Source organism: Arachis ipaensis, chromosome B2, assembly GCF_059453495.1.
Source record: "Arachis ipaensis isolate K30076 ecotype BB chromosome B2, ASM5945349v1, whole genome shotgun sequence".
Classification (NCBI taxonomy): Eukaryota; Viridiplantae; Streptophyta; class Magnoliopsida; order Fabales; family Fabaceae; genus Arachis; species Arachis ipaensis.
In genome coordinates, this window is record NC_142437.1 from 7,590,195 (window position 1) to 7,605,549 (window position 15,355).

General features: G+C 41.8%; 1 long non-coding RNA gene and 1 pseudogene across 1 annotated transcript; both read left to right on the forward strand.

Annotated features, from left to right (window-relative positions):
• The first annotated feature begins 1,444 nt into the window (after window positions 1-1,444).
• LOC107624746 (pentatricopeptide repeat-containing protein At2g22070-like) lies at window positions 1,445-10,929 on the forward strand (annotated as a pseudogene).
• A 1,092-nt stretch (window positions 10,930-12,021) lies between these two features.
• On the forward strand, window positions 12,022-13,214 carry LOC148572944 (uncharacterized). The gene is made up of 3 exons (XR_015905262.1): window positions 12,022-12,369; window positions 12,460-12,515; window positions 12,594-13,214. It is a non-coding gene; the product is annotated as an uncharacterized LOC148572944 (long non-coding RNA).
• Window positions 13,215-15,355: the final 2,141 nt, after the last annotated feature.

A 15,355-nucleotide genomic window follows, 5' to 3' on the forward strand; every position in this document is an offset into this window, starting at 1 on the left:
CACTCACCCCCTTCCCCCAACACCTCCTGTTCATGAATCACTATCTTTGAACTCGAGCAAAGTTCAAAATCACCCAACCAAAACCCTAGGTTCTCCCCGCAACGGTTCTGAGACAGTGCCGCCGCCGTCCTTGCTGTCGGTGCCTCCGCGTCCTCTCTTGTAGCCCAGGCCCTCTCTTGTAGCTCAGCGTCCTCCTTCCCCATGTCCCCGTCCTCCCTGGCTTCTCTGTTCGATGTTGGAGTAGCTCGGCGCCGTCTCGCCGGTAGCCGTTCGTGTCTCCATCGAAGGTTAGTGCACTGCTTTCACTTCTTCGGTTCTTCTCTTTCTTTTATACTCTGTTTGCTAATTTTTGAATGTGAAATTGTGAATGGATTAATAAAAATAAAATAATTGATTTTGTGCTACTGTTCTTTTTTTTTAATTCCTGGATTTTTTGTTGAAATTTTCTTATTGCTGCTAAAAATGGAAATCAAATCATTATTGAATTTTTTTTTGTTTAGCTTTATTGATTTCATGTTTAGTGTGATTAGGTATTATTTGTTGCTGTTTTGTAATATTTGTTGCTGAATGTTAAAAATGGAAATAAAATAAAATGCTGTTTGTTGCTGAATGATCATTTTTATTGCTGAATGCTAAATGCTATTGGTAGTATTAATCTTGTGCTGCTATTAATTTTCTGGCTGTGCTGCTGCTGCTGTGGGTTCTGGGTTCTGGTGTGCTGTGGTGTGTTTTGTGGCTCTGCTGTGTTGATCATCTTTCTCAATTTTGGATGTTCACTCCCCACTCTTCACTTGCTTTGTGTTGATCATCTTTCTCAATTCTCACACTCGCAGGAACAAGAAAACTAACTCTTTTTCTACCCCCTGGTACCACTTCATCTTTCTTTCTATTTCTGCACTCCTTCATTGTATAGTAAGTCAACTCTTTGGATTACTGGCATAATTGAATTGGAGATTCAAGAGATGCAGTTAATTTCTTAATACTGAAAATTCACCCTTAGTTTTGATCTAATTGTTTTGTTTAGTAGGAACTAATAGAATCACTTCATGGCTTTATCATTGTTGTTTTCCAATTTATACTAGTTTCTTGTAAGATAATTAAAGCTAGCTAGTCTTGCCTTCCATTTTGCACAAATAGGAATATGTAAATAGGGCCATTTTATCAAAACTATAGTTACAATTAGGAACTTTAATTTAATAGTATATGATGCAGATATGCCTATGGTACAGATATTTGAGTAGAAACAAAGTATTTGTACATTATAGCTTGCATATGTTGCGGAATAAGATAATAACAATTAAGAGTATCGAGTATTGATATACTTGTTATCTCTCAGAACCTTGGTGGTAAGGGTTGTTGGGGGTTACTGAATGCTAAACGCTACGTTTTGAGGTTTTTGGGCAAACTAAAAAAACCGGCCGGGTTCCGTGACTTCACCAATAGAGCCTCCATCTTCATGCGGGTGCTGAATTCAACACTCTCACTTTGTGTTGATGGGGATCACAAAACCTCCCTGCACTACTTCTTATGCTTCCCATTCCGATTTATACGCCGATGTTCTCCAATCCGCTATCAAATCCAGAGACCCTTTTGTCGGAAGATCCGTTCATGCTCAAATCATCAAACACGACCTTCACTTGGATGTCTTCTTGATGAACAATCTCCTCAATTTTTATGCTAAAACTGGTTCCTTCTCTGATGTTCACCGCGTGTTCACTAAAATGCCGCTGAAGACCATTTTCTCCTGGAACACCATTCTGTCAGCATATGCCAAAAGGGGGAACTTCAAAGCTGCACAGCGAGTGTTTGATGAAATTCCTGAACCCGATTCTGTTTCCTAGACTTCAATGATAGTGGGGTATAACATGTTGGGTCATTTTGATAATTCCATTCATATGTTTCTCAGGATGATTTCATGTGGAGTGTCGCCAACCCAGTTCACATTTACCAATGTTCTTGCTTCATGTGCTGCAACTGAAGCACTGGATATTGGTAGAAAGGTTCACTCCTTCATTGTAAAACTTGGATTATCTAGTGTTGTTCCTGTGGCCAATTTACTTCTTAACATGTATGCAAAGTCAGGTGATTCAGTAATGGCAAATGTTGTGTTTGACCGGATGAGGTTAAAAGACAAATCAACTTGGAATACTATGATTTCGAAGCATATGCATTTTGGTCAACTTGACCTTGGACTTGCCCTTTTTCAGGAAATGACTAATCCAGACATTGTCTCTTGAAATTCGATCATTACAAGATATACTCATCAAGGACATGATGTCAAAGCCCTTGAAATTTTTTCGCTTATGCTTAACAGTTCATCTTCAAAGCCAGATAAGTACACCTTGGAAAGTGTTCTGTCAGCTTGTGCCAATCTTGAAAATTTGAAACTTGGGAAACAAATCCATGCGTACATGGTAAGAGCTAATATAGACATATCTGGAGCCGTGAGAAATGCTCTGATCTTAATGTATGCAAAGGCTGGTGGCATTAAAATTTCTCATAGGATTGTAGATATTACAGGTATCTCAAATCTTGATGTTATAGCATTCACATCACTGCTAGACGGCTTTGTCAAAATTGGGGATTGTTCATACCCTGGGTCAAGATGTCCGACCCAGGATGTTTAGCGACAAGCCGACCGACCTCTTCAGGTCAGACTATCCGACCTCTTCTCAAAGAGCTCGGCCAATGATCGACCTCTTCTCAAAGAGCTCGGCCAAAACGCTACAGAGGCCCAATAAGGGCCCAAATAGAGGGACACAGCCCAATCTAAAGGCAGCCAAAGCCTAGAAGGATAAAGGCGGTTCCCCAGAAGATAAGATGACCTCACTTAAAGATAAGATAAGATAAGATAACTATCTTATCTCCAGAAAGGTCACTCCACACTACTATAAATACACTGGAGCACCCAGGTATAACTCATACTCTAATTCTACATAAAACCTATTTAATACCCATGCTAACTTAAGCATCGGAGTCTCTTGCAGGTACCCCCCACCCTCCGGTGGCCAAGGATCAGCAGTGCAGCCAGTCCAACAAGTCGGACGCGGCGGCTCCGGCCACTATCAACAAGTCTGACGCGGCGGCTCCGGCCACCATCAACAAGTCGGACACAACAGCTCCGACTAGCACAGAAGATCTCATCCGAGATCGACCTACAGTTTCAGGTAACCCTCGGAACATTGGCGCCGTTGCCGGGGAACCTGGAAGTCATCCCAATACCATGGCGGATGGCCATGACAACGACCACGATTCAGATCTAGAAAACAGAACGCCGCACAAGAACGCGGACACTACACTGAAGGATGCTCCGGAATCCAACGGGGACAAAAACTCATCAAATCCCAGAGTAATAGAAGCGCTTCAAGATCACCTAAAGCAACTTGAAAAAGAAAGCCAGCATCAACAAGAAGTTGGCAAGGATCTACAAAGAGAGGTAAGGCGATGCCGCGAGTTAAAGGACAAGCTCCTAAAACTCGAAGCAGATCTCAAGGACAAAACAACTCAATCCGGTCACGAAGACAGCCCCCACAAAGATCAAGACCCATTCACCAAAGAGATCATGAAATCTAAAGTCCCAAAGGACTTCAAAGCTCCCGACATGGCTCCGTACGACGACACATCGGATCCAAGCCATCATCTTAGCAATTTCAGAAGCAGGATGTATCTCACGGAGGCCTCAGATGCAATCCGTTATTCTCCATCCAGAAGGACAAAGCCAAGCACGCCCCAAGTCAATCAAGCAAGGAGATCGGAAAAATCTCCGCAGCTACATGGAAAGATTCAACAAAGCATGCCTTGACACACAAAGTCTTCCAACAGAAGCGGCCATCATAGGACTCATCAATGGCCTAAGAGAAGGACCTTTTAGCTAGTCTATATCAAAAAAGTACCCAACATCTCTAAAACGAGGTTCAAAAAAGGACGGAAAAATACATCAACATGGAGGAGAACTCTCGGCTAGGATAGAGCTCAGAAACCGAATTCTCCTAACACAGGACAAGGATAAAGAGTCCAGGAAGAAAGAAGACCAACCCACTGAGAAACCTATCTCTTGTGGATGTTTAACGAGAAATACGCAACACTGAGAAGATCTCACCACCTCGCCCAATCAAAAGCAAAAAGGAGAAAGAGGTCGGACGAGTTGAAGATCCACCTCACAACAAAGAGGTCAGACAAAGGTCCACCTCACACCAAAGAGGTCGGACAAGTTGAAAGTCCACCTCACAAAGAGGTCGGACGAGTTGAAGGTCCACCTCACAAAAAGAGGTCAGACAAGTTGAAGGTCCACCTCACACCAAAGAGGTCGGACAAGTTGAAGGTCCACCTTACAACAAAGAGGTCGGACAAAGGTCCACCTCACACCAAAGAGGTCGGACAAGTTGAAGGTCCACCTCACAATAAAGAGGTCGGACGAGTTGAAGGTCCACCTCACAACAAAGAGGTCGGACAAGTTGAAGGTCCCCCTTAGACCAAAGAGGTCGGACCAGTTAAAGGTCCACCTCACACCAAAGAGGTCGGACAAGTTGAAGGTCCACCTCACACCAAAGAGGTCGGACGAGTTGAAGGTCCACCTCACACCAAAGAGGTCGGACGAGTTAAACATCTACCTCACACCAAAGAGGTCGGACGAGTTGAAGGTCCACCTCACAACAAAGAGGTCGGACGAGTTGAAGGTCCACCTCACAACAAAGAGGTCGGGCGAGTTGAAGGTCCACCTCACACCAAAGAGGTTGGACGAGTTGAACGTCCACCTCACACCAAAGAGGTCGGACGAGTTGAAAAGGACAACGGAGTGCGAACAAGCCTTCCGAGATTTCAAAATTCTTAGGGCAACCACCCATTCTTTCCAGACCACGGGAAAGTGAAGAACTCATTATACCTCGCAGTGGGAAGTCAGGCAATAGCCTCAGCACTAGTCAGAGAAGACGAAAGTGGGCAACAACCCGTCTACTTCCTCAGCAAATCTCTACAAGGGACCGAACTAAATTATCAACAGATAGAAAAAGTTCGTCTACACCCTCATACTCACCTCTCGATGACTACTTTCAAGCTCACACTATCAGAGTTCGGACCAACTAGCCCATAAAAGGCATCCTACAGAAAAAACTTAGCTGGAAGAATCCTACAGAGGACAGCTCAGATAATTCGGGGGACCCTGGACAAAATCAGAGAACATCTCGGATAATTCAGGGGACCCTGGACAAAAATAGAAAACAGCTCGGACAAATTGGGAAAAATGAAGTCCAACACATAGAATGCCCGAGCTGATGCATTTTCAAAACCAGCCAGCACCAACAGCTCGGACAATTCGGGGATATGAGGTCCGACGCATACCTCGGGAGCAGAATGCCCGAGCTGATGCATTTTCAAAACTAGCCAACACCAAACCAGGGGGCAATAACATAAGCCTCATCCAGGCTACATTACAAGACCACAACAAGTCAATCTCGAAGGCGGTATAAGGGATGTACTCAGGGTCAGCCACAGTAACACGCATTAAAACTATGGAATCCAGCCAATCAGACATGCCATCCGGGATCTTAGTATACACCTCAAAGACATAGGTCAACTATGGGGTTACTACCAAACAACTCGGGAAATAAGGAAACAACTCGGACAATAATAGCAAAACATTAGGTGTCAGATACAGCAGTAAAAGGAAAACCCCAGGACTCACACGAAGGTCCAGGGGCACCCTTTGGAGGCAACAATAGAGCAAAAACCCAAATACAAAGTCAAAGCTTTACATCAAAAAGCATGCCAACTTCCACATTGCCCCACCAGAGGAGCTCATCAGTGTAACATCACCTTGGCCGTTCGCAAAGAGGGGACTCGACCTCCTCAGACTATTTCCCCAAGGATCGGGACAAGTCAAGTTCCTCATTGTAGGGGTGGATTACTTCATAAAATGGATTGAGGCAGAGCCCCTAGCTAATGCCACTGCTCAAAGAAGTCAGAAATTCTTGTACAGAAACATTATTACAAGGTTTGAGGTTCCTTACTCCATCACCACAAACAATGGCACTCAATTCACGGACACAGGTTTTAAGAAGTTGGTGGTTGACTTGAAAATAAAGTACCAATTCACATCCGTAGAACACCCACAAGCCAATGGACAAGCAGAAGCTGCCAACAAAGTCATACTAGCTCAGTTAAAATGGAGACTACAGGACGCAAAGGGAGCTTAGGCTGAAGAGCTCCCACAAGTCCTATGGACATATCGGACAACTTCACACTTCACCACGGGGGAATCACCCTTCCGATTGATTTACGGAATGGAGGCAATGATCCCAGTAGAGATCGAAGAAGGATCCCCCAGAATGATCCTCTACAATGAAGAGGTCAACTCTCAAATCCAAAGGAAAGAACTCAACCTACTTCCAAAAGTCCGAGAGAGAGCTCCGATCAAAGAAGAGGTGTTAAAACGTCGAATGGCCTCAAGATACAATTAGAAGGTAGTACAGCGAAGCTTTTCCAACAACAACCTCATCCTAATCCGAAATGATATCGAAACAACTCGACCTGGAGAAGGAAAGCTGGCAGCAAACTGGAAAGGACCCTACCGAATCATAGAAGTACTTGGAAAGGGCTACTACAGACTGTCCAAACTCGAAGGGCAAGAGCTACCAAGGTCATGGTATGCCTGCAATCTAAAAAGGGCGCCAGGCCGAGATCTAAAAAGATTGTCCGACCTAGAAGGGTAAGCACTAACACACTCTTATCCTCATTTTATTGTTTAAAAGATTGCAGATTCCCTAAAAAGTTTCCTACCAAGACGCCCGATTACGGCAGATCGGCAAGGTGAAAACCAAACTCATCGTCCGATTACAAAGCGACATGTCGGCAAGGTGAAAACCAACTTCACCGTCCGACCATGATGAAAACCGAATTCATCGTTCGGTTTCGACAAAGTGAAAACAAAATTCACTACTATACCAAGACGCATTAATCTGAAACGCAAATTTCACTGCCAGATCACGACAAGGTCGGCGGGGTGAAAACCAAATTCACCGCCCGATCACGATAAAAGTCGGCAAAGATGAAACCAGAATTCATCTCCCGATTTCGACAAGGTCGGCAACAAAGTGAAAACAGAGTTCATCGCCCGATTATAAAGCAACAGATCGGCAGAAAGTGAAAAACAAATTCACTGCACGATCACAATGGAAGACCAATAAAGATGAAAACGCGATTCATCTAAAGGTCGACCAAACAAAGATAGAAATCACCTTCTACAAATCGGCAAAGATGAACACAGAATAATGCAAGAAGTTATCGAAAGTGATCCGAAAAAAGAACCTGACGAGGTCTTAATGGATTGCTAAATAGTAACTTAAAGACTGGCCGACGTTAAGAAGTCAGACCAAGTCAACCCAAGTTATCAGCAAATCCCTGGAAAGAGGTCTGGCCAACCCTATAAAAGAGGAATTGCTATAACTTAGAAGAGATCGACCTAACGAAGTCGGTCTCCTACAACAAACAAGTTATAAAAGTAATCCCTGAAAGAGACCTGATAAGGGTCCAAGAAAGAGGATTACGAAATAACTTAGAAGAGATCGACCTAACGAAGTCGGTCTCCTACAACAAACAAGTTATAAAAGTAATCCCTGAAAGATACCTGACAAGGGTCCAAGAAAGAGGATTACAAAAATAACTTAGAAGTGACCGACATGAAGAAGTCGCACCCGAGCCAATTAAAGCTACAGTTTGGACCGACAAGAAGAAGTCGGACCAACGAAAGCTACAACTTGGACCGACAAGAAGAAGTCGGACCAACGAAAGCTACAGCTTGGACCGACAGGAAGAAGTCGGACCAACGAAAGCTACAGCTTGGACCGACAAGAAGAAGTCGGACCAACGAAAGCTACATCTTGGACCGACAGGAAGAAGTCGGACCAACGAAAGCTACAGCTCGAATCGACACGAGAGATCGGACCAACGAAAAGCGTGCGCTAAAAGGGACATAGGTCCGCCCAAAAATCCACGGCTTCATGACAAGGCTATCAAAATTGTTCAGACTAACTAAAAAGGTTCTACCAAGAACACTAAAAAGTTGTCGGACAAGTTAGCCCCAAAAGTCATCCCGCCTAAACAGAAGACGGACTAAAAAAGATCTAATCAAAAAGAGGCTGGACAACAAAGTACCAACACTCTACAAAGATCCACAAAAGGGACAAAGACATCTCGCAACGGCCAGAGGAAGGCCAGGAATGCTTTGCTGAAAGCTACGAAGTCTTGAAAAAAGAGACTACTTAAAAGGCAAAACCATAGATTAGAACGGCGCTAAAAAGTCATCCAAACAAACTATAAAAAGGTTCCCCATCGAAACACTACCTAAAAAGTTGTTGGATTATGACTAAAAAGCTCGAGCAGTGGAGACAAACAAGTCGAAAGAAGGCTGAAGTCCTCTCAACAAACTAAAAAGGGGGCAAATACCAGACTCGCACAAGGAGAAACTACTCAAGATCGACCAAAGCCAAGATGCTTGAGCACGACTTCCCCAAAGAGATCGAAGCTCCGAAAGCACGATCTCGCGGAAAGGTCCAAACTCAAGCAGGGGCAAAGTCGTACAGGTCGACGTTAGTTAAGAAGAGGCGTAAGTACGATCTCAAAAAAGAACAAGCCAAAAGGTTGAGAAACAACTTAAGGCTCAAATGTGCTTAGCTAAAAGGGATACAACTCCACTCAAAGAAGGCACAATCTCAAACAGGGCTACGTACGTCATCCGAGGCTAAAAAGGTTCAATATAAAGAACACTAAAAAGTCATTGGACAAGTCACTAAAAGCCCGGATATCAAGCCGCAAGGATAACTTCGCCAAAGCAGAGGGTTGTCAACACAAAAGCAAGGCGTGATCCATAAGGTAAGGGTAGAAAACCCACACCACCACTCAAAAGAGGACGGACTGTGAAGTACCAAACCTCTAGAAAATCTGCCAGAATTGCAAAGCAATGAAGAAACAAGCCAGACAGATGCTTGAGCACGACTTCCAAAGAGATCGAAGCTCGATCTCACGGAAAGATCGAACTCAAGCAGGGGCACTGTTCATACCCTGGGTCAAGATGTCCGACCCGGGATGTTTAGCGACAAGCCGACTGACCTCTTCAGGTCAGACTATCCGACCTCTTCTCAAAGAGCTCGGCCAATGACCGACCTCTTCTCAAAGAGCTCGGCCAAAACGCTACAGAGGCCCAATAAGGGCCCAAATAGAGGGACACAGCCCAATCTAAAGGCAGCCAAAGCCTAGAAGGATAAAGGCGGTTCCCCAGAAGATAAGATGACCTCATTTAAAGATAAGATAAGATAAGATAGTTATCTTATCTCCAGAAAGGTCACTCCACACTACTATAAATACACTGGAGCACCCAGGTATAACTCATACTCTGATTCTACATAAAACCTGTTTAATACCCATGCTAACTTAAGCATCGGAGTCTCTTGCAGGTACCCCCCACCCTCCGGTGGCCAAGGATCAGCAGTGCAGCCAGTCCAACAAGTCGGACGCGGCGGCTCCGGCCACTATCAACAAGTCAGACGCGGCGGCTCCGGCCACCATCAACAAGTCGGACACAACAGCTCCGACCAGCACAGAAGATCTCATCCGAGATCGACCTACAGTTTCAGGTAACCCTCGGAACAGGGATATAAACCCGGCAAGAGATATATTTGACTCATTAGAATTTTGAGATGTAGTTGCATGGACAGTCATGATTGTAGGTTATGCACAGAATGGTTTACTTAGCGATGCTTTGGATCTCTTCAAGAAAATGGTTAGAGAAGGTCCAAAGCCAAACAACTATACTTTAGCAGCAGTTTTAAGTGTCTTTTCAAGCTTGGCTTCTCTTGGTCACGGTAATCACCTTCATGCAACTGCCATAAGATTACAAGAAGCATCATCAATTTTTGTTGGTAATGCTTTAATTACTATGTATTCAAGATCAGGAAGCATCAAAGATGCAGGGAAAGTATTCAAACAAATATGCTCTAACAAGAATAAATTGACTTGGACTTACATGATTATAGCTCTAGCTCAACATGGTTTTGGAAAAGATGCCGCAGAACTGTTCGACACTATGCTGAAACTTGACATAGAGCCTGACCAAATTACTTATGTTGGTGTCTTGTTTGCTTGTTCGCACGTGGGATTGGTACAACAGGGTAAGAGTTACTTTAGTTTAATGAAAAATGTTCATCACATTGAACCCACCTCTAGCCATTATGCTTGCATGATTGACCTGCTTGGGCGTGCTGGATTGCTTGAAGAAGCATATCATTTTATAAAAAACATGCCTGTTGAACCAGATGTTATAGCTTGGGGTTCACTTTTGGCTTCTTGCAGGGTTCATAAAAATGTGGATTTAGCTAAAGTGGCACCTGAAAATTTGCTTCTTCTTGATCCCAACAATAGTGGGGCTTACTCAGCACTTGCTAATACGCTTTCAGCTTGTAGAAGATGGAAAGATGCTGCTATGATTAGGAAATCAATGAAGGACAGAGTAGTAAAGAAGGAACAAGGAATCAGCTGGGTTCAAATCCACAACAAGGTCCATATTTTTAGGGTTGAAGATAGGCTTCATCCACAAAGAGATCCAATATATAGAATGATTTCAAAAATATGGATGGAGATAAAGAAAATGGGCTTTATTCCAAACACTAATTCTGTCTTGCATGATCTAGACCAGGAAGTGAAGGAACAAATCCTTAGACACCATAGCGAAAAACTCGCTATTGCATTTGCTTTGTTAAATACTCCAGGATATGCGACATTGCGACATTGAGGATCATGAAAAACCTTAGAGTCTGCAATAACTGTCATTTCGCCATAAAATATATCTCTAAGCTTGTTGGTAGAGAAATTATTGTAAGAGACTCCACACGTTTTCATCATTTCAATGATGGTTCATGTTCATGTCAGGATTACTGGTAGAAGAAAATGTGAAATTTCATGAAGAATCCAACTAGAACTGAGGAGTAATTTACAAGTATATTAAACTGAAAATATATAAATGTACACTGGAGCTTAAAATCATCCACTTTTTTAGATGAGTTTGCCTTAGGTCTGACTTCAAGTGGACGCGCGCTAGAATGCTTCTGAGTCAATCAAATGATTGTGTTCTTGTTCATGCCTGTCAAGATATCTTGTAGTTGAGGTCTAATCTTACCAAATTGGAGGCGGCACATTTTCTATAACCCTGGATTTGAATCAATCAGTTCAGATAATTCGGTGGTCTCTCTTTACCTGGTCTGCTTTAGTTCATAGTATCCACACCTATTTTAATTGACTTTCAATTTCTTGCATCTGGGAAATGACTTTTCATTTTTTATTTTTTGGGGTATATTGATGACAGTTAATCATTGTATTACTCATAGTGGCTTAAGGGATGACAGTATATTGATGACAGTTACCATCGCCAGCTTTGTTCCTGACTTCCTGCCTCCGTCGCCAGCTTAGTTGTTGCCTCCTCGCCAGCTCTGTTCTTCACTTGTTATAGGTATTTTACTTTTTTTTACAATAATTGTTAAATAATTATTGTTGAATAATCTGTGAGGTTGAATAATTGTTGACTGATATGTGAATTACTAGGTAGAATAATAGATTAAATAATTGTTGAATAATTGTTCTTAATCAATCTGTGAACCTTGTTATTGTTATTAAGTTGAATAATTGTTGAATAATTGTTGTTAGTTAGTCTGGAAACCACTAAATCATGCTGTTGTTAATGGGTTGGATAATTATTGATTAATTTTGTTTTCGATGGATTCCACTCGGAATCCAGCATGATTGTAAGAACCGCAATTAATCGACCGGTTAATTAAGTAATTAATGTTGTCCAAATTAGATTCCAAAAAGTTAGAAAGATAATTTGAGGATTTAAAGGTGATTTTTGGACTCAGTGGGTTTTTTTGAGTCAGAAAATGTGCTTTCTGCAAAAAACCGTGAAAAACCGCGAACCGATAGTTGAACCGGTTGAACCGGTTCAAGTCTGCCCGGTACCGCATGAGAAAAATGTGAAAATAGTCAAAAACCTTAGAAAAAATGTTAGAAATGGAAAATCGGGCGTTAATTTTAAAGGTTTGGCCCGAAGATGGGCCAAACGGGCTAAAAACGCTAACGGGTTGGACCGGACCCAAGTTGGGCCCAAGCCCAACATATAAAAGGGTCTTTAAGTGAACCAAACCAGCCACAACTCCATTAAATACACACACACTTCAGAAATAGAAAAGGGGAGGAGGGGAAGAAGAAACACTATTCACCCTCTTCTTCTCTAGCTCATATCTTGAGCTACGGAGCTCCGATCGCCGCACCGTTTGAGGCTACGCGTTCCTCGTGAAGAGATCTACAAAACCCATACAAGAAACTGGAGAGGTAACCACGAAATCTTTTCTATTTTTCTCTCCAAAATTTCGGTTCTTAGGGTTTGTGATTAAGTGAGTTTTTGTTATTTTGGATGTTTAGGTTTGCTCTAAGCCTTGCTTAGCATTGGGTTTTGACATCCAAATCTATTGGAAGAGGTAAGAGCCATTAAACCCTTGTGAATTTATGTTTAATTGAAACCCTATGTTGATTTGAGATGATTTATATGTATATAGTTTGATTATTGTGGCTTTGGGAGCTTTTGGAACTTAATTTTTGCTTATTGGAGTGGAAGTGAAAGCTTGGATTTTGGTTGAAAGCTCTTGGGTGCTCAATATTGAGTTTTGGACATATAGGGGATCGGCCAAGTGATAAACCACTATTTTATGGTTTATCTTGTGCTCAATTGAGTGGTTTCATCAAGTCTTTGCACACTTATTCATACAAATTGCATGGTTTTACAATTCCTTCCTAGTTTTGTTCTATGGTTAAAAACTTGCTTCTTAAACCTTTAATTTGTGTATTTTAATCCCTCTTTATACCATTCGATACCGTGATCTATGTGTTCAGTGTTTTCAGGCTTTATAGGGCAGGAATGGCTTAGAGGATGGAGAGGAAGCTTACAAAAATGGAAGGAGCACAAGAAATAAAGGAGACAATCGGCGAGGAGTGACGCGCACGCATGGCTCACGCGTGCGTGTAAATTGGAGTTTGCACAACGACGCGTGCGCGTGCCTGACACGTACGCGTGACAAGGAAAATTGGATTGTTTTCTAGTTTATTTTCTTATTCCCTTACTCTTCCATATCCTTAATCTTTGTTCAGAGTTACCATTGGATTGTTTTTAGAATTTATTAATGCGAAGAATTATTTTTACTTTTAATTAATTTTCATTTCCTATTTCATTTAATTTATTATGTCTTCTTTTTATATTTCTGTGAGCGTTATATTCATGTCAATGGAGTAGACTCTCAACTTGACTTGGGGATTGATTAAATGGAGACCCTAGAGTTGGAATGCTCAAGTGATTAGTTAAATTGGAAGTTGTTGGCTAATTCTCTATTTACTAACGCTAGTCCTTCCCAAGGGAGAGGATTATGATTTGCGAATAAGAGTTAGCTCAATCACTTGACTTTTCTTTATTTAGTAAGGGTTAACTAAGTGAAAACAACAACCTCTTGATACTACACTTGAGAGAATTCCAACAAGGATAGAACTTCCAATTAATCTTCCCCCGGTCAAGGCTTTTTATTTTGAATATATAAATCTCTTTTAATTTTCATTGCGATAATTTACAATTATTTATTTTCTGTTATTCAACTCTCAAAATTTCTCGGAAAATTCCTGATTAATAAGATAGCACCCTTTTGTCAACTTGTTGGGAGACGACCTGGGATTCATACTCCTAGTATTTTTATTCTAATTTTGTGACAACCTTTCTAAATTGATAAGCGGATTTTCGCTGGTTAAGAACTGTACTCACAAAGTATTTCTTATATTAATTTCTTAATCGGCCAATTTCCGCCCGCATCACCAAGGTATGGTTTCGGTTTCCTCTATGTAGTATATAATATTCATGGACACTTAGGCTAGTGACCCATAGGACAGGTTTGAATTTAATTAGTTGTTGAGTTGTTAAATGAGGATATGTGGTGAATTATGATGAATTAATGATTGTTGGGTTTGAGTATAATGAGTGATGGTAATATGATAATGATGATTGATTGTGTAAATTGAAATAGCATAATGATGATATAAGTGGTATTGGATTTGATGAATTGGCATTATGGTTGTAAAATTGTGATATATTGGTGTTGATGTTGAAGATGATGAAATATGAAGGGAAATATGGTAATGTTGGTGCATTAGGGCACAACAGGTCAATTTTGATGAAAGATGGAGTTTTTGAATGGTTTGGTATGAGTTGGAATGTGTATGGTAAGAAATTGTGTAAATTGTGAAGTTTCGTAAAATGGGGTTTTTGGTGAACTTTGTTCGATCATAACTTTTGCCTCGGTTTTCAAAAATTGATAAAACTTCTCTAGAATTAAAGATCTTTGAAAATCCTTTAATCGATATAAAGTTTGTAAAATTTGGAATTTTGTGAAGGGAGTTATTATCATTCAAAGTTGGTGTTAAAAATCTGAAATTCTGCAAAGTTGCAGAATTTCATGATTTCTGATATGTGCGAGCGCACACCCTCGTGCGGATGCACACCTTGCGAAAAATTTTGACCTGTGCGGACGCACACATCTGTGCACACGCACAGGCAGAGAAGTGCGTTCTGTTTGCAGCGCTAGCACAGCTTGTGCGCGCGCATATCTAAGGAAGAATGTCAACCTGTGCAGACGCACACGTTGGGAAGGCCAGTCTGTTGGGAGTGCTGGCACAGGTTGTGCGGGTGAATAGACTATTTTGAGTTTTGACACCTGTGCGTACGCACACTTTTAAAAATTTCCTGGGCGTGCGCACGCACACCCCTGTGCGGACGCACACGCCCTGTTTCTCAAATTTTGCTTTGTTTTTCAACTATTTCACCTTCCCGACGAGGTTGTAAGCTTCTATAACACCATTTAAGACTTTTGGGCCTAGTTTCGAGTATTAGAACATGGGATATAACTTAAGGTTTCTAGTACATGATTTTATGATAAATTAGAAAATGGAGGCATAGGTTTCTGGCGTGCTAAGAATGGTTTGACGTTAGGTGAAGGATGATTGATATATGAGATGAGGAATGATGAACTTTTGATATTTGGAAACTGAGTTATGAATGGATAGTGGTTGAGATGAGTCGGGGACTCGGATTGAGATGATGGATCTCTGTATACTGAAAATTCTTTTTGAAAACCACTGAAATAATATTTTTACTGAGATTATGAGACGCTATGCGTCCGGCAGGGACGGTGGTTAATCCCGCCTGTCGTGGTAGCGGCGGCGGTGTAAGGACGGTGGTTAATCCCGCTTACGTTGAGATGTGAGGTCTGAGGCAAGAGTATCC